The sequence below is a fragment of the Marmota monax genome, unplaced genomic scaffold (genome assembly GCF_021218885.2).
Source record: "Marmota monax isolate L192 unplaced genomic scaffold, Marmota_monax_Labrador192_F-V1.1 WCK01_AAM20220418_F8-fsc00174, whole genome shotgun sequence".
NCBI lineage: Eukaryota > Metazoa > Chordata > Mammalia > Rodentia > Sciuridae > Marmota > Marmota monax.
Window position 1 is genome coordinate 1,861,219 of NW_026694860.1, and position 25,237 is coordinate 1,886,455.

The window sequence follows — 25,237 nt, forward strand, 5'->3', positions numbered from 1 at the left end:
CCATCATCTTTTACTGGCTCTTTGGTTTCTTCCAGCTAATCAATCACTAAATTCTGCTCAGTCTTCCTTTACATTGACTCCACAAACTTTTTGGATTTTTTTTTTTAAGCTCCATCTGAATGACAGTTGGGCACTAAACAGAAAAAAGAGTATTTATCCCTAGACTATTCCAGAGGCCTCCTAATTGGTCTCCCTTCCTTCAGCTCATTCCTATCTCCAGCTCATCTTGCATACCAAGATAAGTGGTGTTTGTAACAGCTTATAGAGAGATGGTTATGATAGTAGCAGTGACAGAGGTGACGCAAGCACTAATTAAGAGAAGCTGTCAGTTTCAGAGGACTTTCTATGTACCAGGCACTCTGCTAAGAATGTGACAATTGACACATCATTTAATTCTCACGAAACTTTAAATAAAAAAGAAAACTATGAGGAAGGTAGTAGTTTTCATTTTATTTTAGAAAAGAAAGGCTTGAAGAGGTCAGGTGGCTTGCTTAATGTCACACAGCCATCAAATAGTTGAATGATGAGTCATGCCCTGTACTCAGTCTTGACTCCAGAGCCTAAGACTGTAAATCCTCAGTTTTGCAGATCAGGAAGAATTTAATATCATTCTTCTATGTAAAATCCTTCAGTAACCTCTAAGATGTTTGGAATAAAACCTAAACTTTTAAATATTTCACACACAGCCCTGCAAGTTCCTCCAACCTCACAGACCCTCCTTCACAGGCACACGCTCTGACAGTTCCCCAAACAAACAAACAAACAAAAAAAAAAAAACAGCTCCTGAGATTCCAGGCCCTCTTCCCACAGCACCCCTGCCTCCTCTTCTACTTGCTCTGCTGATGACTTCCTTGTCATTTTTCCAGGATGAATTGAAGCATCACCTTCTCTGCCGTAATAGATTAGTAGGACTCTGCACCCCTGAAATCTGTCATACAGTTATACTTAGTTGCTTGCTGAGTCCTTCTTGGGTTCCCATAGTTGTCTGCTTTTCCTTGGAGAATAGAATTCCCTTCTCTGAATTCTCAAAGCCTTGTACAATGTCCAGTGTGTAAATAGCAGATACTTATGAGTTGAATAAATTACTAAAGACAGAAAGAAGAATGAAGGAAAGAAAAGAAGGATAGAGGGAGGGAGGGTGAGAAGGATGAGAGGGAAGGAAGGAAAGAACAGAGGGAGAGAGGAAGAAAGGAGGAACAAAGAGGAGAGAGAAGGAAGGAAAGAAAAAAGATGAGGAGGGGAAAGGGAGAGGAGAAAATAGGAAAAAGGAAGGGGAAAAAAGGGAAGAAAGAAGGAAGAAAACATCAATATTAAGTCATAATATATTATATATGACATAATATTAAGTCAATATTCACCAACAGGAGTGAAAGGTCTATAGTTTGACAAGTGCCTTGGCACAGAGGAGTGACTTTCTGTCCTTTGTCTTAGCCCCTTCCTTTCCTTTCTTATGGTTCACTGACCTCTGGGTTCCTTTGCCAGTCTCCTAAATCTCTCCCTCTCCATCCCTCCCTCTGAGCCCCATTCTTATAGCAAATTGCCACCAGATTAATCTTCTTCAGTCACTCTCCTGCACAATAACCTTCAACACATGCTCATTGCCTAGAAGAAATTCAAAGCTAAAGAATTTGTGCTTCACTCAGTCTTTATCAGATGCACCCTTTCAACATCCCCCTCCATTAGGGGCTCACAGTAACCCTTAGGCTCAGCCAAATTGGTTTACTACTTCTCCCAATAAGACTTATCTGTTCCCATATCTAATTATGTCTCCTTTGGCATTCTTTTTCTTCTTATTCCTTCTCCTCCCAGCAGATTTCAGCCTACATTTCAAGGTACGAATAAAAAATCCCACACCTCCTTCATGCATTCCTGCCCCCAAATAATCTCTTTCTCTCTTGACAGAAAGTATTGGGCTCCACACACCCACCCCAATACACACAACATTAAATGAGTTTCATCATTCTCCTGCTATGCAAAATCCCCCAGCTATTCAGTTTCATCCCAGGATAAACTGTCAGTCTCCAGCTCTTGCTAGGTCCTCAGCACTGCTCAGCATTATTTTATATGCCAATCTGGTCAGCTGCTGTTTTCTGCAATTTCTCATAACTCTGTTAAATCACCCACCCTTCTTCTCCGGGATTCTGCTGCTACCTGCTTTCCCTGATAGCTTTGTCGTATAAATTCACTGAAATTCCAAATCTATTTGATATTAATTCACTCATTCCTTTTCTTGAATCAAAAAAAAATGTATCACAAATATTTACACTTTCTTTTCACCTATGGTGATCTTAAAAATGGAAAGAGGTGGGGAGGGGAATTCAGTCAAAGAGATATAGCCTTCAACAAATGATGTTGGATCAGTTGAACACCCATAGACAAAAAAAAAAAAAAAAAAAAATGAACCTCCACAAGACACACACAAAAAAGGAACCTCAATTTAAATCTCACATATTATGCAAATTTAACTCAAAATGGATCATGGACTTGAATGTAAAATGTACAACTATAAAACTTCTGGGGGGAAAAAGAAGAAAATATCCAGAATCTAAGTCTAGTCAGAGATCTTAGATGCTTGACAAAGAAAGCACTATTCATAAGAGGACAAATTAATAAACCTCACCAAAATTAAAAATTTGCTCCCTGAAAAACTGTTAAGGAAATGAAAACAATGAGAGAAAACATATAAAGTACTTTAAACTAAATATCTCACAAAGAATAAATATCTGGGGCTGGGGCTGTAGCTCAGTTGTAGAGCGCTTGCCTAGCATGCCTGAGGCACTGGGTTTGATCCTCAGCATGACATAAAAATAAACAAATAAAACAAAGGCAATCTGTCCATCTACAACTACAAAAAAAAAATTTTAAAAAGAATAAATATCTGAAATGTGCAAAGAAGTCTCAAAACTCAACAGTAATGAACAAAACATCCAATTTGAGAAGGTACAATGACATGAACAAACATTTCACTGAAGAAAATAAATAGATGGAAAATAAGCCCATGGAAAAAAAATGTTCAACATCATTAATCATCAAGAAAGGCAAATTAAAATAATAATGAGATAACTTTATGCACCTATAATAATGACTTAAATAAAACAGCACCACCAAGTGAGGATGGTAACAAAGTGGAGAGACTGGATCCACTCATTCCATAGCTATAGCATGAGCTATATATTCCCACTCAGAAATTGCTGATGGGAATATGAAATTGTAGAACCTCTCAAGGTTTTTTATATATATATATAAATGGCAGGGTTTTTAAAAATATAAAATTAAACATGTAAATACTACACAAACAAGCAGCTATAATATTGGACACTTATTCTTCAGAAATGAAAATTTATGGTCACAGAGAAATGTACATACAAATGTTTATGACATCTTCACTCATCATAGGTCTAAACTGGAAAAAACTCAGATGTCCTTCAGTAAGTGATAGATACATATCATGGACTTATATTTAGCAATAAATATATATATGTTTATATATACACACACATATATATATATTTATACACACACGTATATGTGTGTGTATAAATACATATATATGTTTGTGTCTATATATATATGTGTGTGTGTGTGTGTGTGTGTATATATATATATATGTGTGTGTGTGTGTGTGTGTATATACATAAACCTGGGTAAATCTGTGTAAAATTATGTTGAGTGGAAAAAAAACCCTGATCCCCAAAGATTACATTATTGTATGATTCACTTTATAAAACAATCTTGAAATAAAATTATAGAAATGAAGAATACATTAGTGGTTGACAGAAAAGTTGGAGGTTACGGATGTGGCTATAGAAAGACAACATGAGGGATTCTTGTGGTGATAATGTATAAGTCAGAGTTTTATTGTTGTGACAAAAATATTTGAGAAAAAAATACAAAGAGGAAAGATTTATCTTGGCTCAGGTTTCAGAGTTTTCTGTTCTTGGTGAGCTGGCTTCATTCCTTTAGGCCTAAGATGACGCAAAACATCATGGTAGAAGAGTGTGGTGAAAGAAAGCTGCTCATCTCATGGCAGCCTGGAAATGGGAACAGGAGAAAGGAGAGTTGGGGACAAGATATACACTTCCAGGGCATGCCCCCAGTGACAAACTTCTTACAACTAGGCCCCACCTTCCATGGTTTCTACCTCCTTCCAATAATCCCGTTATGGTTTGGATATGAGGTATCCCCCAAAAGTTCCTATTTTAATGCAAGAATATTCCAAGGTGAAATGATTAGATTTTGAAAGCTTTGATCAAAGCAGTCCATCTTAGTTTGAATGGACTGAGTGGAAACTGAACAAGTGGGACATGGCTGAAAGAGGTGGGTCACTCTGGGAGGGGGGGCATGCCTTAGAAGGATTCATCTTCCCTGCAGCCTTTTCCTCTCTCTCTCTCTCTCTCTCTCTCTCTCTCTCTCTCTCTCTCTCTCTCTCTGTCTCTCGTAGGCAGACTGTGAAATGAACCTCTGAAACTGTGATCCCAAAAATAAACTTTTTCTCCTCTAAGTTGTTACTTTCAGCTAAAAAGAAAAGTTAACTAACAAAGTCCATTCAATTGTGAACCCATGAATGGATTAACCCATGTATGAGTCCTCATTTGGGGGATATTTTAAATCCAAACTAAAATGGATGATAATATTCTGTGTCTTCCATGTAACTATGCCAGTATCTGGGTTGTGATGAAGCAGTGTAGTTTTGCAAGGTGTCATCACTGAGGGAGATGGGTAAGTGCACATGAAATGTTTCTGTATTATATGTATCGACTACTTGCAAATATAAAATTATCTCAAAATTTTAAAGTTAAAAAAAGGAAGGAAACAAGACTTCAGTGGCTACTGGCCCCTTGAGAATGAAGGTCATATTTAAGATGGCATTGAAAGTCACATTCATCATCTCATCTTTCATTAACTTCAGTCTTTTCCATTGTATGTTATGGTTTGAATGTCCTCCCAAAGACACAAGTTGAAGCCTTTGTCTGCAATGCAGCCAAGTTCAGTGGTGGGGCTTTTGGGAAGTTATTGGATTATAGGGTTCTGATCTCATCAATGGATAAATCCATTGAGTTCATAATTGAATGGACTATTGGGAGGTGGTGAAACTGTAGAAAGTAGGATCTAGTTGAAGGGAGAGGTCTTTGAAGGTGTGCAAGCCAACAAAAATAAAGGGAAGCTGGGTGACCAGACTGCCCTCAAAGTCTGGCTATAAGGACAAGTTAAAAGAAACTACACCATCAGAGGTTGATGGCTTCTTTACTACTGGCTCCATCATCACTGTATACTAGATAACACTGTCTTTTCCACAAGGTCTGAGCTAGCTTTCAGCACCAGATTTCAGACAGATCTTTCATGGAGGAAGACTGAATTCTTCCTCCCCAGCTCACAGAGTGGTAGACTTCTCACACATCAAAAAGAGCTCGATATGGTAAGCAACCACAAAAAATAAAAAGAAAAATTTCTACTATGTCTAGTTTTACTCCAAACTACACTCTGGATAACATTCTCTCAATGTAGCCAAACATGTCATTTTGTTTTGTTTTGTTTTGTTTTGTTTTCACCTGTTGCCCTTTGCTGAAGCCTGTCTTCTACATGATATGATTACCTCAACCCCTATCCCTTTATCTTACTGTCATCCAACGTATTGCCAGATAAATATGGGTACTTGATACCTTTAAGAATCAAAAAAAGTGTGTCCATCTTTATCAATTCTTTCCTGACCAACTAATTAGAAAGAATTCACTACTCCCTCATTTATGTCCCCTAACCATGTCTCATACACATTTCTTTTTTGGGATATAGGGGGTGGTACTGGAGATTGAACTCAGGGAACGCTGAGCCACATCCCCAGCCCTATTTTGTATTTTATTTAGAGACAGGGTTTCACTGAATTGCTTAGTGTCATACTTTTGCTGAGGCTGACTTTGAACTCTTGATCCTCCTGCCTAAGCCTCCCAAGCTTCTGGGATTACAATCATGTAGCTCTGCGCCCAGCTCTCATACCTATTTCTATCATTCATTTCATGTCTGTCTCACTCAGCTCATGCTAACCTCTTTATCATTTTTACTATAGACTTTTTTGTTTACAGTGTTGACACAATGCCTAATTATTATATTGAGTGAAAATTAATGAATACCATTCATCTAGAACATAGTTAATAAGAGCCTATAAAGTCTAGTATCTGTGTATGTGTTTTTCCCCGCCATACATATTATTCTGTACTTGAGACATAAGGAGTTGTCTTATATTCCTTTTTTAATATTTATTTTAGGTTTATTTATAATTTCTAGAACCCTAAAGAGACTCAGATGAAGCAGAGAGTGTTCTGGAACTCCTGGATAGATTACCAGTTCTTATCTTCCTACTTGGAACTTATGTCTTATGTTTCCTAATATCCTAAGGAGAATCTAGACTGTGGTTCTATTCATAGGTGGTCTCCTGTTTTCAATTCTGTTCCACCAAAATCTATTCTCCAAATAGTAGCCAAAACAATCTTTGTAAAATATAAACTAGATTTGTTTTTCAATAGCTTCCCATTACACATAAAATAAGCTCCAAATTCCCTGTCTCTGGAAATAAGGCCCTTTGGGGCTACCTCTAGCCTACCCCTTTCTCTCTATTGGGCACCATTCTTCTGACTCTCTATGGTCCAGCCACAGCAGCCACTTTTCTGCTCACCAAGGCAATAGACAAGGCCCTTTTCTGACCAGGAATTTTTGCTCACTATTTCCTCAGTCAACAACATTCTTGTTCACATTCTTCAGGTGGATGGATTCTTCTGTTCTCAGCCTAAATAATATATCATTAAAGAGATTACCCTGACTACTTTGTCTAAAGCTGCAAAACTGCTCAGCCTAGCTTCTTTCTTATCATGTGTCATGGGTTTAATTGTGTGCCCCCCCCCAAAAAAAAAAAAAAAAAACTTGTGTCAAACCCTTAATTCTCAGCATTTACGAATATGACCTTATTTAGAAATATGGTCCTGGTGCAGCTATAAAGTTAAAATAAGGTCATTTGGGTTGGCACTCATCCAATATGACAAGTTTATAGATAAAAAGGGAGACATTTGGACACACACATGCACAGAGACAACACCACATGAAGTGACATTGGGAGAAGATGGCCATGTTGTTGGAGTGATCATCCATAAGCCAATGAATACTAAGGATTACCACAGACCCCAGACGCTAGAAGAGGCTAGCTAGAGAGCGTGACCCTACTAATACCTTGATTTTCAAAAATATAGCCTCTAGAACCAAGAAACAATAATTTTTTGCTGTTTTAGGCCATTAGTTTAGGCATTTTGTTATAGCAGCCCAAGGGAACTAATACAGCTTGTCAGCACAATTGTGCTTTTGCAGCACTCATCACAATCTGTATTTTTGTGGTCTATTTCTTTGCCTGTCTGTTTAATACAATTACCCCTACTAGAAATTGCTTCCAGTGAAATAAAGACCTCATCTACCCTCTTCACTGCAGTGTCCCCAAAACTTAGCTATCCACAGATGATCAAACAATAATTGTTATATAATCAGCTGATATATCAAAAAAACATATTTTTGTTGATCAAATAATATTTATATAGCTGCATTAGATACAAAGATTCTGCTAGTTCAGTGGAAAACTCTTATTTCTAGAAGAGAATTCAGGACACTTGTACTAATTACAGAGTACCATTTTTTATTATGAAAGAAAAAGTGGAATATCCCTTTTTTGGATATTATCTTATAACCAAGGTCAAATAATGATGCCTATACATTTTTGTGGAGATTGATGCCAAGATTCATATGGAAACTTTTTCAGGCTCCAGATGTTTTGTCTGATGCCATTAAATAATTAGAACCCAAAAAGTCTCATCTTACCCCTTGGACCTGAGTCTTGCCGTCATTCATTAGCTTAATTATTTTTTTAAATTTCTCTTCTAGACGAAATTCAAATACTTCCTTTGGCTGTAATAAAAGCTGATGCCTTGGGATTCTTCATCTGTTTCATCTTAGCCTCCACCAGTCCCTCATTTAGTCATCTTTTGGGGTTTAGACATTAGCCTGACACCAGGGGAAATGACAAACATCTGTTAAAATGAGCTAAAGGATGGGAAATACATTATGAAGAGCTTGAGTTATTTCAGAGGAAAATGATGATGATGGTGAAAGAATAGCCTTAGTATTTGAAGGAGATGGTAACAACTTAATTCTAAATTTATCCTAGTTTACTTAGTTAAAGAGCATAATCCTCATTCTGGAAAGAGGAACCCATTAGATATATTCAATTGAGACTTAGAATTTAAAGGGAAGCAATGATTTCCAGAAGGTCGACATGGGCTCAAAATTGTGTGGGGGGATATATCCCAAGTTAAACTCGACTTCTTTTTTCATATACAATTTCTATTTTTTACTTAACAGTAGCACTTGGAAGACATCAAAATCAAATGTTGAATTTTATCACAACTAGTGCTATCTAAATAGCTGAAACAGTTGAAGGACATGAACTTTGAGGAGCCTTGGCATGCTAGATCTTTACTATTAACAGTTATAGTGTCATTCCTGACCAACGACAATGGACTGCATTAAACATCCAACCAACACTGAACATGGGACTCATTCTGTCTTATCTAGAGGGTGCATTTTCAATATTCAAGGAACATTACCATCCTCATTTTTAACACCTGGAAACCCATGGATTTTCTCCACAGTGATCCATTTAATGAGTTTTCTTGTTTGCAAGCAAATCTATTCAGCTTAAAAAAAAAAAAAAAAAAACTAAAACTCTTTGTTTCTTTGTTTAGCACTACCTAAGACATTAAATAGGCATAGTATACCTAAATTTGAAAAAAAAAAATCTAAAGAAATCTGCAAAGAGGTTTAGGTAGAAAATGTGTTTTCTAATAAGACCACATTAGTATTATAGCATTACAATCTCCCAGAAGCAACTGAGAAACCTTTCCTAAAAGGGAAATCAGGATGGAAGTGTAGCTTGGTGGTAGAGCACTTGCCTAGCATTTGTGAGGTCCTGGGTTCAATTCCAGCACTGTAAAGGTAGATAACATTTTTAAAAATAAAGTGGGGATAGGTAACCATGGTCTACTGGGTGAATTGATTTTGCCAAGGCCATATACTTCATAAAATGGGTTTTACTCTGATCTAAAGCAAAACTATTTTAGTAATACTAAGGAGCCTCTCTAATCTGTTAGACATAATCACACTTTCTCCCAAATGACAGACAATCCAAGGACCTGGAAGTCTCTGGATTGTTGGGAGGTGTTTGTTTGTTTGTTTGTTTGTTTGTTTTTTCCTTTAAGCCCTTCTCTTTGATATTTTGACAAGCATGAGATTAAAAAATTTGTGATTGGGCAGACTTAACATGAATGTTTGTAGGATGTCAGTATGCTTCTTACTGTTAATCTTTCAAGTTTATTGGCTAATTCCAAACCCTGTGTGCAAAGTGAGATTAGCAGAGCTGCACCTCTGTTATAGTTTAACTCCTGTCAAAGATTAATTCTTACCTAATACTATTGTAGAAAGGATTTTTTAAGTGTACATTACTAGGTCAGATAGAATCACAACTGGATGAAGGAATGGACTTAAGTCACACCGCTCATTTGTTGTTAGCTGTTGTTAGCTGTATTGGTGACTCTGGACTGGGGGAGGGGTGTCCTCATTCACTGCCATGTAGAGGCAGAATGGATTGTGGATAAGAATTTCAGGGCTGGAGCTATAGCTCAGTGATAGATGCTTGCCTAGCATAAACACAGCCCAGGGTTTAATCCCCAGCACTGCAAAACAAAACACAAAACTGTAAAACTATTTAAGAATTCCTGTTCCCCTGTCACTTTTTGGCTTTGAGATCTTGGATAACATTATCCACTTCTTAGCCTCAGTTTGTTTATCTATGAAATGCTGTCATTTCCTTGACAATAACATGTACCTCAGAAAGATGTTAGAATTAAATGAGAAGATACATTAAAATATTTATCTTCAAAGTTAAATATATATATATATATATATATATATATATATATATATATATATATATATATATATATCTCCCCTATCTAGGACATAGTGTATACCCAATAAGTATAAGAAATTATTATAAGAATAAAGAACATGCAACTAGCCAGCCTGATTACTTCTGTCTTCTTCTTGTGACACTTAGAACAGTTTTAGGAAATGATTACATTCTCAGATCATTCCCCTCCCACATATAAATAAAAGCAAAATCCATACCACACATCCAACTTCAAAAGCATTAATAAATATATACTAAAACTACGATTCTGTATCTATGTGAAGAAAACACTTACAGTATATTCTGCATAGGAAAACATCCTTGACAAACCTATTTTAAACATCTCCATTTTTTCCCATATTTTTTTCTTCATATGACTATTATCCCATCCATCATTTCTTAATCCCATTTATCAGCCTCTCCAGCTATATTCCTCTCTCCTTTTCTCCTCAGACCTTCATTCATAAGTTTCTCTCATCAAAACATCAATGTATTAGTTTACTTTAGTTCATTTGAGTTAAAGTAAAAATTACAACTGCACAACTGGCAATAAATAAAGTATGCTTCAGTCCTATGATATATTAAAATTTTGTCAATGATTCCAAAATACCAAAGTGCCTTATAAATTTTTTAAGAATAAAATACTTTTATATAACACTAAATTACTTCTGTTCGTATCTATTAAAAAGCCAAAGTAGATAGATTCTTGAAACAGTTCAATCTAATTGCAAGTTACCCATTATTAGCCACAGTGGTTGTTGGTCAGATATTTTCTTCCAGTGGGTGGGTGATCACCCCATGCCAAGGCAAGGAGAAAGGAATTTAATGACAGGGAAGCAAAGTTAAAAGTGTTTCTACTTGCCTTTTAAGAGTGGTAGAAACTCTGGAACTTATGATTTTGGGCTATGTTCTTTATGCCAGAACCTTCTTGGCTTTAAGGCCATAGTTGTGCCCTAACCCTGCAGGTAGGGATGGCAGAGTCTCTTGCTTGCTCTTGCTTTCAATATGGAAGGGCTTCTGAAGTCTGAGAATAGATCTGTATGAGTAGAGTAGGTTGACAGCATCATTAGCAAATGAATTTTACATGTGTCTGTGCATGAGCTATAAATTGTCTATTAATGAGATAGAGGGTCCTTTTCTCATTGATACACCTTGGGACATATGGAAAAGAAAGCTTACCCAGATAGTCATGCATAAAGAAGGGAACAGTTTAAAAAATGTGATGTCTAAACTTAAAGAAAATATAAGTTATCCAAGTGGAAAACAGTTTGAAAGAGAAAGGGTCACAGGTAGAGGAAAAGCAAATATAAAGACCAGTGACAATAGAAAAACTGGTGTGTTTTATCAACCAAAAGACAACTTTATTTGGTATATCTAGGAGGCCTAATCCAGGTGTAAAATAAGCTCAATTCTGCTTAATTTTATAGATCAAACAAGAAAGGTCTCAAGCTAGTGAGGCCCACAGATAATCCAGGGAAATTCACTGGGACTTCCTCTTGTCCCTCTCACCCTTGACCCACAATTACTCCTGGGTAGACATCCACATTTGAAAGCTTCATCTAGCCCAGTGCTTCTCAAATGTTAATGTGCATATGAACCACCTGGTGATCTTCTAAACATTAATTCTGAGTCTGCAGGTCTGGGATGAAGCCTAGGAGGCTGCATTTCCAACACTCCAGGTGATGCCCAGGCTGCTGATCTGAGGACCACCATTTATGGAGAAGGAATTGAGACACTCCACTTAGAGCTCACACCTCCGAGTGAGACATCAGCACATCCTCCTCGAGGATAAGTGCTTACTTTGAAAACATTGTTATCACTTAATCCCTACAATTTGCAAATATTTACAAAATATTTGAAAGACCACTTGGTTCAATTACATCATTTTAAAATGGAAAAATAATAACAGCCTAGAAATAAAAAGTGACTTGCCTCAGGACACTGAGGTATTATTGATGATAAAGTCAGGAATCCTCAGCTCAATACAAGAGGGTCCTTTCTGACCACCACACGGCTTCTCTTCAAGAAATCCAGTCAAAAAAGAATTCTGGGGCTGGAGTTGTGGCTGACATGTGTGAGACCTTGGGTTCAATCCTCACCACCGCATATAAATAAATAAAAATTAAAAAAATAAAAAATCCATTGACAACCAAAAAGCACTTAAAAAAATAAAAACAGTATTTTGAGCTGTCCTTGGCTGACACCAATGACTCTGGAATGGAAGAAGAAAACAATGTAGCTAAGGTACATTTCAAGGTGGAAGGTGACTATTCAAATTCCCCAGGGCTAGGCTCCCTAGCTCCTGAACCCCAGTCTAGGTTTATATTATGCTAATAGTAATTCACTTTATATCCTTCTAATTATAATGAACACAAATCTATAACCTGAGCCACAGGCTTCCCTTTCTTACAATACTGCATTTCTGAGGTAGTGTTTGCAAAAATCCCAATAGCAGTAACAAAATTCTAACCCAAGGGGAAACAGAATTTTGCCATATAGCTAATCAGTACTTTAAAATTAAAAGAGCTTTGTAAAACATTACTAATTTAAAAAAAATAGTCATAAGCAACAATAACGGAAACAAATGCACTGCTTCTTACCCACACATGCATGATTTTATATAGAATCTAAGAAAAAGAAATTCTTATACTAAACTTCTGAGATTTAGAATCTTCCAATGTCCACGCCAAGTACTTGGGTAGAACTTCAAGAATTTCTTGTCGGGCTGGGGATGTGGCTCAAGCGGTAGTGCGCTCGCCTGGCATGCGTGCGGCCCAGGTTCAATCCTCAGCACCACATACAAACAAAAATGTTGTGTCAGCCGAAAACTAAAAATAAATAAATAAATATTAAAAAAAAAAGAATTTCTTGTCCAGTGAGGCCTTTTCTTGGTCTTGTGATGAATAGGTAGTATACTTATCTTTATTTTGATACTGGACTATCTCTAAGCAGTCATGTTCAGATTTCTATTGTTCACACTAAGGGTTACTGTTGTTTTTGTGTTTTGAAGCATTTCTTTTCCTTTGCTTCTCTATTTTAAAAAAAACTTATTGTTCTCATAAATTCCTGTTATTTAAAGTCAAACTCAAAGAAATATTTTATTAAATTCAATAAATACCTCTAATAGGTCTTCAAAAATAATAAAAGCCTCTTTAGAATGGTTAGATTATCTGTTGAGTGCTGAAATTTTAATAGCTAAGTTCATAATAATGATGTTTTGTAATGTTATATTGAAAAATCTGTTAAACTGCATAATGTATAATGTCATATGTGGTACAGCAATTTACAGACTTGTAATTGGTGTCCTGGGCCTTGAAACTTGGAATTGTTCATTTTAGGAAAGTAACCAAGTCTCAGGGGTTTAATTTTCCTCAGATAATAATCAAAGTAAACATGTTCAATATATAATCAAAGTCTATTAACAGGTGGTTTGCTTTTCCTCAGTTGAAGTTAAACCACAAGTCATACCTTGTCCCCCGTGTACATAATGTTACATATGCATATAGTTTAATGTAAGTGCAAAAAGCCTATAATCTGTGTACTATTCTCACCTCCACAAAGCAGTATACATTATAACATGGTTGACCATACACACTTGTATGTCTCTATGGTCATTAGAAATTTCACTATTCAGTCAGTGGAGACCATTTACTGGCTTCACTGCCTGGTCAGTGTCAGATGCAATCAAACTTTTATCCAATGACAAAAGCACTCATTTGCTAGTCTATCAGAAGCAACTGTAACACTCATGCCTTAGAAGATCAAACCATACAATGGACCAGTTGAAAGGAAGCATACTCTAGTGGCTGTTATAAATTGTGACTTGTCTATTGATAATTATTTGTTTCTGTAGTCCTTACGGTTTACTGCCTTTGCTTCACTGAGTCAAGAAATATTTAATGAGCTACTATTATGTGCTAGGCCCTGGGCTAATATGAAGCATTATGTCTTTTATGTAAGGACAGCATCACAAACAAAAAATGCGACTGATGAACACTATCAGTGCAAACGGTGACACAGATCTAAATAAGGTGTAAATTTGTTTGGAAGTAATGTCGCCCTCTTCAAATTCTATAATAGTTTTCTTTTCTATAATTTAGTCACTGCATAATCATTGAGCATCACCTACTAGGCATTAGGCATAGTGCCTGATTTTTGAGTAAGTAGACATAAAACAAGATATAGTGATATTCTATATAGAACATATAGTCTATGGAGCTGGGGTTGTGACTCAGTGGTAGAGCATTAGCCTGGCATGTGTGAGCACTAGGTTCGAGTCTTAGAAACACATATAAATAAATGAGTAAATAAATAAATTAAATAAAGGTCCACTGACAACTAAATATATATGTATATGTATATTTTGAAAAAAAAATTCTTAAAAAAAGAATTTATAGACTAGTATATGGAAGAGATAGTATTAAACATACAGCTATAGAAATAATAATTTTTCTAAGTTATGAAGCAGAAGTACAAAGGGCTATAAGAAAGATATTATACTCTATTATATACAAGATTCTTTAGATCTATACTTGTTTTATCTTTATATCACCCACAGAATTTGGAAAAAAAATCTGAAAAAATGACAGATATTTGTTGAATGATTGAGCCCTACATTTGAAAATGAGCACAGTGGCTCATGCCTGTAATCCCAGTGACTCAGGAGGCTGAGGCAAAAGGATCTCGAGTTCAAAGCCAACCTCAGCAATTTAGGAGGCCTTAGGCTACTCGGCAAGAACTGTCTCTCAAAACAATATATAAAAGGGTTGGGGATGTGGCTCAGTGGTTAAGTGCCTAGCCCTGATGTACAGAAAGTGAAAAATCTCTCCCTTTCATCATTCTCCGCTTTGTCCTCTACTGGTGGATCCATCTTCAGTCAGTGGAGACCATTTACTGGCTTTACTGCCTGGTCAGTGTCAGATGCAATCAAACTTTTATCCAAAATGACAAAAGCACTCATTTGCTAGTCTATCATAAGCAATTGGTTCTATTCCTGGTAACCACAAAAAAAAGAAGAAAAAGAAAAGAAGGAGAAGGAGAAGAAGAAGAGGAGAAAGAAAGCAAAGAAAATAGGGGCAAAGAATGTCATTCTTTAAAAAGGAAAATATTACAATCTAAAAAAATGGAACTTTTTCTGGATACATAATCTACCCAAATTGAATCATTAGGATGCAGAAAACTTGAACATACCAGTAATGGTTAATTAAATTGAATCAGTAATAAAATCTCCCAAAAAACAAAAGCCCATGACTAGATAGTTTCACTGCTGAATTTTACTGAACATTTAAAGAACTAACACCAGTGTTTCTCAAAATACTTCCAAAAGTTGAGAGAAAGGGAACCTTTCAAAACTCATTCTGAGTCCAGCTTTATCCTCATACTAAAACTAAACAAGGAACTAGAAAGGGAAATTACAGACCAATATCCCTGATGAACACAGATACAAAAATCCTCAAAAAAAAAAAATACTAGCAAATCTAACCCACCAGTACATCAAAAGAACTATACATCATGATCAAGTGGAATTTATCCAGAGATATAAGGATGGTTCACATATGCAAATTAACAAATGTAGTGCATCAATTATATCAACAGAATGAAGAGCAAAAATCGATGTGATCACCTCAATAGATGCAGAAAAAGATTCAGTAAAATGCAGTATTCAGCAGGACCCAGTGATGCATGCCTATAATCCCAGAAATTTGGAGGACTGAGGCAGGAAGATCACAAATTCTAGGCCAGCCTCAGCAATTTAGCAAGACCCTGTTTCAAAGTAAGGCATAAAAAGGATTGGGGATGTATCTCAGCGGTAAAGTGCCCCTGGGTTCAATCCTCAATACAAAAAAAAAAAAAAAAGGAAAGAAAAAGAAAAAAATGTAATATCCTTTCATAATAAAAAGCTTCAGCTTCAAAAAGTTAAGTATAGAATGAATGTGTGTCAACACAATAAAGGTTATATATGACAAACCCACAGTCAATATCATACTGAATGAGGAAAAGCTGAAATATATTCCTCTAAGATTGGGAACAAGATAAGGATATCCACTTTCATCTGTCTCATCTGACATGGAATTGGAAATCTCAGCCAGATCAATAAGTCAAGAGAAAGAAATAAGGGGCATACTACATGCTTTTATACATTGAAAAAACTAAAGACTCCAACAAAAACCTACTAGAACTTATAAATGAATTACAGCATACAAAATCAACACATAAAATTAGTATCATTTTTATACATCAATAATGAACTTGCTGAGAAAGATATTGAGAAAGCAATCCCATTCACAATAGCTATGAAAATAAATAAGTAAATAAAATACCTGTACATTAATTTGACCAAAGCAGCAAGTGATTTCTACAGTGGAAATTAGAAACACTGAAAAATGTTGAAGAGGACAAAATACTGGAAAATAATCCAAAATTCATGGGTTGAAATAATTAATATTATTAAAATGTCCATGCTACCCAAAGTGATTTACAGAGTCAATGCAATCCCAGTCAAAATGCTAATGGAATTATAAATAGAAATGGAAAATAACAACAAAACTCATACAGAGAAACAGAAGACCCTGAATAGCCAAAGCAATCTTAAGCAGAAAGAACAAAACTGGAAGAATCATAATACTCAACCTCAAAGCACAGAACAAAGTTATAGTAACCAAAACAACATGGTATTGACATAAAAAGCAACATATAATACAATGGAACATAACAGAGAACCCAGAAACCCATGTGTCTACAGCCGACCCATCTCTATATAGGCACTAAAAACATGCTTTGGAAAGACATTCTCTTCTACAAATGGTGGTGAAAAAGACTTAAAACCAAAACTATGAAAGTACTAGACCTGAAACTATGAAAACAAAGGGGAAGCACGTCAATACGTCAGTTTAGGCAATGGTTTTCTGGAAGATGCTAAATTCACAGGCAACAAAAGTAAAACTAGACAAATGGAATTATATTAAGCTAAGAATTTTCTGTAAAACAGTGGAAACAATTAACAGAATAAAGACAAAACCTGTAGAACAGGAGAAAATATTGCAAATTATTTATCTGACAAGGTATTAGTATTCAGGATATGCAAGGAACAAAACAAAACAAAACAAAACCCCTCAACAACAAAAGAAAATAATGACCCAACTTTAAAATGAGCAAATGATCCGAAATGACAACTTTTAAAAAGATATATATATGAAAAAAAAATGCTCAACATCCCTAATCATCAGGAAAATGCAAATCAAAACCACAATAGATATTATATCACCCTAGTTACTATAGCTATTTTAAAATATATATATATATATATATATATATATATATATATATATATATATATATATATATAATGTTTTTAGTTGTAGATGGACACAATGTCTTTATTTTACTTATTTATTTGTATATGGTGCTGAGGATGAAACCCAATGCCTCACACATGCTAGGCAAGTGCTCAACCACTAAGCTACAGTCCCAGCCCTACAGTAGCTATTTTTAAAAAGACAAAAAACAAAATGCTGAAGAAGATGTGTAGAAAGGGAACCCTTGTACGATGTTGGTAAAGCCATTATGGAAAACAATATAGAGATTCCTCAAAAAACTAAAAATAGAACTGTTATATGATCCAGCTACTCCATGACTGGGTAGATATCTAAATTAAATAAAATCAGCTTATCAAAGAGATTCCTACACTTTCATGTTTAATGAGCACTCTTCACTATGGGTAAGATATGGAACAACCAAAGTGTCCATCAGTGGATGAAAGGATAAAAAAAAATGTGGTATATATGCATAGTGGAAAAATCATTCAAATATAAAAAAGAATTAACTTCTGTCATTTGTGGCAACACAGGTAGAACTGAAAGTTATTATGCTAGGTGGAATAAGCCAGGCACAGTAAGACTACCCCTCTTGTTCATATGGGGAAGCTAGAGAAGTAAGTTTCATAGGAGAGTTTAAAAGTGGTCACTAAAGGTTAGGAAGAGTAAGGGACAGAGGCATCAAAGCAGGTTGGATAACGGGTTACCAAAATACAGTTATGGAAGAGGAATGAATTCTAGTGTCCTGTAGCACAGAATGGTGATTAGGGTTCATAGTAATTTATTGTACATTTTACAGAGAACTGGAGGAAGGGAATCCAAGGATGGTAAATGACTGAGGAGGTAAACATGCTGATCACCCTGGTTTGATCATTACCCATTGTGTACGGGTATTGGGTTGTCACATTGTGCCCCATAAATATTTTTGCAAATATTGTGTATCAATGAAAGAAATATTTTAAATGAAAAATTAATCAAAATTACTAGATCTGCCATTTATTATTGCTGTTTAAACTATTTCCAATTTTCCTCCTTCAAGTATGTGGAAGAATTATACTTTTCTATCTCTTTGAAGATAAGCGTGGTCATATAATCTGTTTTAACCAAAAAATGCTATTAGAATGAATGTATATCATCTCCGGGTAAAAGTGTTTAAGAAGAAACGTGCAACTGAATGTGTTTCCTTCCTGTACTGTGACGACAATGTTCCAAATGAAGGGTAATCTATAGCCTGAATCCCTAGCTAAGCAAAACCTGAGAGCCTCCACTGACTGGATAGATAAGTTAGTTGTGCAATAACCTTTGTTGTTCAAAGTCTCAGAGATTTATGGATTGTCCCTTGTAGGAGTTTAACCTAATCCATACTGACTGATAACCTATGTAAGGTTAGATATCTGAACATAAAAAGGGCAAAAACATCTTTAAAATATTAAACAAGCTGTTGGTAAGATTAGTGTGTTTCTTAACTCTCAACAAAAGGCTTGGGGTGTTCCCCCCCAAAGAAATATTTCTTTAACATGGATCCTAAAAAATGTAATGCTTGTCATGAAGAGATTTATCATGTAATCATGGAAGGATCCTGTGTGTGTGCCAGCTGATAAAAAAATATTGAAAGAGAAGATCGGCACAAAAATAATGTATTGATGTGTCTCACTGTAGTCTGATACTATTTATCAGATATTGTTAAAAAAATCTTGAGTAAAGAAGGGTCATGTTCAGGGATATTTTACAGGAATATTATCATTTATAAGGCCATTTTTCTGTTCTGTCTTCATTCAGCAACTTCTCTTCTCATTTTTGAACTCCTGAATATATTTTACTAGTTCTACCAAGTGTACTTGTTATTAAGACATTGCATTTAATAGAACATCCTCTGTGAATTTGACTAACTAGAACATATTTAACAAATTTGATGATTTCTGGATAATCTGTTTTTTACAAATATTCTAAACATGTATTATTGAGAACCAGGCCCTGCATCTGTGCTGACTATACTAAGATACTGTGCCCAGGACATGAAAGTGGCTGTCAGCCTTATGTACCACAGCATTTCGTGGTGGCAGACAACGTACTAGACCTTATCAGTGGCTAAACTAAAATAGCAGCTGTCTCAAAAGAGTTGTGCAGGTTAGAGTTATAAAAAATGGGAGAACATTTACAATAATAATCTTGATGTTAAACTTAGACATGATACAGAATTTAACTCTTAAATATTAAATTGTTAAGATGACTGCTACTCCCTGCTATAACAGAGCATATATAGGAAGAATTTTTTAAAGTAATCATTCTGAAATGCACTATCTTTTTGCATTTTTTATATTTATTTTTGCCATTTGTAAAAAATTCCATTATGAATATTTTGAGTTATTGCTAATATGTCATATATTTTATGAGATAGGGATTAGTCCTCTATTTTATATGATTCATGAACTTCAGCAAATACTTAAGCATTATTTTATTATATTTAAAATCCTATTTTCTTCCAGTCAAATATAATTTTAACTTTATACTTACAAATCCAACAATGGAGCAAGAATTCATGTAACAGAAATTTGATGTACTATAAATTGAACTGGAGAAATATCTATTTTTTTAAGCAATGGATTTCCATAATTATTCTTAAGTAATGACAAATGTGCCTAGCACACTGGACAAATTTCAATGGGGAACCATTGTAGTCGATGATTTACAAATTTTAACTGGAAATAAAGAGATATATTGAACTGAACAGGAAACAAAATGCATCAACACATAACAACAATAAAATATAAATTTAGCAGAAATCTTCATTGAAAACACTAAATTACAAAGGCACTAAACTTATTAAAGATGAAAGGAGGAGCAACAGATAACTGATCACCATTTTAGAACTGTTCCAAGAAGACACTACAGTCCACAGCTTATTTTCTTTGTGCATGATATTATGTAGGAAACAATTTTTCAATTCATGCAGTAATATTTATACTGCACTTTTCCACTTAAATGTGTTCATAAATATTAATCAATTCCCACAACAACACTAGAAGATAGCTAAGAATTTTCCAGAGTTGACAGACTGAGAGCTTAAAATGATGTTTGGCTACAATGCCAAGGATTGCTCAGGGAATTAATAAGAGAGCTGACACCAGTGTCCAAAATCCTGGCTCCTGGCTGCTGCTGGGGTGAAGGAAGCTGTCAGAGAGTTTACTTGTGCTGTCCTCTGTCCTCCATACTGAAGGAGACCAGAGTGCTTGCTCTGACATTACTCCTGCATGGTCAGCAAAGCTTATGCAGATGCTGCTTCTATCCCAGCTCTCGGTGTTTCATGGGGTTAGGTATTTCACCTACTTTAAGGAAATTTAACACAATTTTCAAACTCACAATTCAGACATCTGGCTCCTGAGATTTGAGAAAGTCTGCATACAGCTTAGAAGGTATTACCATTGCATTCTGCAAAGCTAAAGCTTTGGGCCTGATCTGAGTGAATTCTTAATGGCAGACATCTTCATTTACAAGTTTTTAATGCTAGGAAGCTTGTGATTTGTATGTGGCATGTTGGTAACCAACAATCCTTTTTTTTTTTTTTTTTTAACCAGGTACTAAGGATCTCCCATATACTAAGGACATTTTTTGTGTGAGTGGAATTATTTAGATGCAAGCTTTACAGCTTAAAAAAAAATACTAAAAACTTTTCTAGAATCGGTTTCTTTTAATAGATTTTTTTTTCAGTGATGTTACTGGATATGGATTCCAGAGGTACAATCCTCCTGCCTCAGTCTCCCAACTAGCTGGGATTACAGGTGTAAGCCACAGGTCTCAACAGAATGACTTATTTAGTGTTTCCAGTAAAGACTCCAGCTTCTCGTGTATAATCTAGAGATAATAACAATCCCTATTATAGGTTGAGTAAATCATTCAACAAATATTTATTGAGTACCCTATGCTAGACATTATGATATGCAAGACATTTAGCAGATAGAAATATGTAAATATGTGACAATTTAATTTAAAATATTGGGAAAAAACACTAAGAAAGCAAATATTGGAGTATTATATGCTAATCATTTTTCTGGTTTGAGGAATAAAAATAGGAACCAAACAAAGTTTCTGCCCTTATATTGTTTTATAGGTTGAGTAAATCATTCAACAAATATTTATTGAGTACCCTATGCTAGACATTATGATATGCAAGACATTTAGCAGATAGAACTATATAAATATGTGACAATTTAATTTAAAATATTGGGAAAAAGCACTAAGAAAGCAAATATTGGAGTATTATATGCTAATCATTGTCTGGTTTGAGGAATAAAAATAGGAACCAAACAAAGTTTCTGCCCTTATATTGTTTACAACCTGGCATAAAGGATAAAAATCAAACCAATAATTTCAAACAAAGTTGGTAATTTCAATTGTGACAAAAGCTATGAATAAGACCTCATCCTGGTCTTGATAGCTGCGGACTTCCTATGCAGGGAACAATTAAGCTAAGACTTTCAGGAAGAGTAAGACAAGCTGGTGTAGAGTGCTTTATTACAAAGGAACCCTCTCATGTGCAAAATCATGTCATGGGCAGGAGCCCCTCACTTTTTAAGTGCTCTAAAAAAGACCATTGTGCCTGGATTGAATATAATGAGGAGAATGACAGTAAGTAACAATAGACCAAATCTGCATGACCCTGTAGATTCTAGAATGTGAAAATATAGTAAGATGATGAATACAAGATTTTAGCACATAATAATATTCACCTAACATTGGTTCCTTGACATCCCTTGACATTGACTCACTCTTGCAAACTCCTCTGCATCTTCATTATGGTTTTCTTTGGGTTCTTCTTTTTTTAGTATTGTAAACTGAGTCACTTCATCATATGTTTTCATCTCCTAAACGTCTTACACATCTGTTTCTGTTATGAATACTCTCATCAAACAAGACTATTGCCACATGAGTCAAGATTTTTTCAAAATTATTTAAAGAAAATTATCAATTTTTTTCCTTATATATACAATGGGTGTCATCAATATGTATATATACAAAATTACATGTGCCCCATTTATTTATGCAGATTTATACATGCCAAAGAGCAAAAATCAAAATTATTTATTATCTTTATATTATTTTAACTCATTCTCTTCTATTGAACCACACTTCATTTTGTAGTTCACTTGAGTTGCAACTGTTGTGTCTTTTCCTGGATTTAAAATACAATTGAAAAATTTGATTTCTGCTGTCTTTGTTTAACAAAAGAAAATTTGTTGTTGTTTTTCTCATTCATTTCAGTCTTTGTAGAACTGTAGCTTTGATAAAGAAGAGAAGGTGTGATGTAGCCTGTGAACATCATGCTGAATTGTTTCTGGTCATTGATGTGTCTAAAACCTTTTTGCATTTATTTTGAGGACAAAAACTAATAAGTGAACTTAAATGCTTAAAGATCACACATATCTTATCAACTCTTTCGTGTGTTTTTCCTGACTAATGTGGTTTAGTGAGCTGACTGTTCAAATGACCTTGCAGATACAGTCAGTGTTAATATGTCTATTGTACTATGAGTATTCTGTGCACTGATAATCTAAATTAAATTAATAATAGTAATAACAGACAACCATCATTAAATGTCTTTCACTTTGCTGGCAAAGTGAAATCTGAACTTGTCAGAAAAATAATATGTTGGTCAGATCAAGGAAAGAAGAGTGACAACATTACAGATGATTCTTATTATATTTCATTTGCATTCTATTTACATTTTATTTAATGATTTGGAATTATCCATGTGTCAGATTGACTCTTCAAAATATAAAAGAAATGAAAATGAAAAAGTTTTAAGTACTTATCACATTTAGATTAATGTAGTAATTCATAAAGAAATAGAGACACATAATGCATTCCATTTTATGTATTTTTACCTGTGATAAAGATATTGTCACTCACCATCACTACAAAATAGAAAACCAAGGCTGAGGCTTTATGTAATGGACCTGAGATCACATAGTAAGGGCCAAGCAGGCATCTAATGCAGAAAGATGTTACTTCCTCTGCTGCATTGGGAGGAGCTTTTCCTACAAGGCTTGCTAGTGTCTATGAGAATGCTGTCTTGGACTCTAGACCTTCACCCCTTTGGAGTACCCAAGGAGTCACTTCTCCTTTTACAAAAATTACCCTTTACTTTAGCCTGCTCCTCAGACAATATGGTGTCTAAATCCTGTTTGTAATTTGATCCTTGTAGATGAACTCAAGAGTGATGATTCAGTCTAATCATTCTCTGAACTATGACATCTCTGTCCTTTGATTTATTTAAACTGTAAGTACCCCTTATGTTCTTTCTTGATCATTATATTCAAGTGTACATTCCCTTACGCTTGGAACAAACAAATTTTTGAATATTCCTAGATACCAGGGCTCTGCCAGACACTAAAGAAAACCTATGCCTCTTCCTTTTAGAGAAGACTGGGCTTCTCCTTTTGTTTCATCATGGATCTTAATGCAACCACTGCCCCTGACCAGATGCTTCCATTTGTCCTACCCTAACAGGTGAACTCATACTATACGGCAGTTACACACAGCTGGACACTGACTTGTCTTATAAGCCAGTGTACATTCACAGTGAAAATAGCAAACAAAATGGGCTTTTGATCTTCAAAGATCCCATCTGCTGGATAGCAGTTATGAACATGGCATCTCAAAATTTGTTAGAAAGAGATACTTAACTTGTTGGATAATATTCTTGTTTGTGCACACAGCCAAAGATAATAGAACAATTATGAGAAGTGTCCTGTTTTGCTTCTAATGCCCCTGGACTAATCTGAACAAAAACAGCCTAACCAGTCTGGATATATGAATTTAGGATAGTCACACAGACTCTAATGACTAATGTTTATCGAGGGATTTTATGGTGACAGGCTTTATGGTAGTTATTTTTATCCTCACAATACCGTATGTGAAATATCTTATTTTGGTAAAGCCTTGGAAATTGTGACATAAAGCCAATATACAGAAAAGTACATAAAACTAAAATATACAGCATAATTTGTTGCAAAATTAACTCTAAAATTAAAAAAAAAATCATCAACACATTAATAGTCCCCTCCCTGCAGGAACTTCTGGATCATAACCTCATTAACCACTACCGCTCTAATGCCAAACGCTTTCCTCACTTTTATGAAATTCAATTAACTTCCATTTTTCTCACATTTCACAACATAATGAACCATCCCTAAAGATATAATTAATTTTGCTCCCCCTTTTGCTCATACAGTATATGTTCTATTCTTCCTGGTTTCTTTTGCTTAACATTATGTGTTATTTAGATTCACCCCGTTTGTTATATATACCAAAAGTCAATTCATGGGCTGAGGTTGTAGCTCAGTGGTACAGTGCTCGCCCCGCATGTGTGAGGCACTAGGTTTAATCCTCAGCACCATATAAAAATAAAAAAAATAAAGATATCGTGTTCATCTAAACTAAAAAAAAAAATTTAAAGTCAATTTTTTTTCCATTGCTGTGTGATGTAACTTAGTGTGGATTTATTGCAACCATATGTTCTACTAGATGGACTTTGGGTTTGTGGTCCAGTAAGGAGCCATTTTGAACAGTGCCTGTTGTTACCCAAGTATGCACAATTCTCTCTTTAGAGTGAAATTACTGTATTATAGGTTATTGATATTTTCACCTTTGTTAGATATTACAAAAAAGGTTGTACCAATTACAGTTCAACAAGTAACCACGAGAATTAATGTTATATTACATCCTCACTTGACTTGTATTATCAGACCTTTAATTTTTTAAAGGTTTAATTTTTAAGTTTGCCAATCTGAGGGAATGCAGTGCCTTCTCACTGAGAAAATATTCATTTTTCTGGTTTCCAGTGATTTTGAGCATCTTTATTAGTATTCCATTTATATGCCCTCTTTTACATATTATCTATTCAGGTCCTTTGCCCATTTTTGCATTA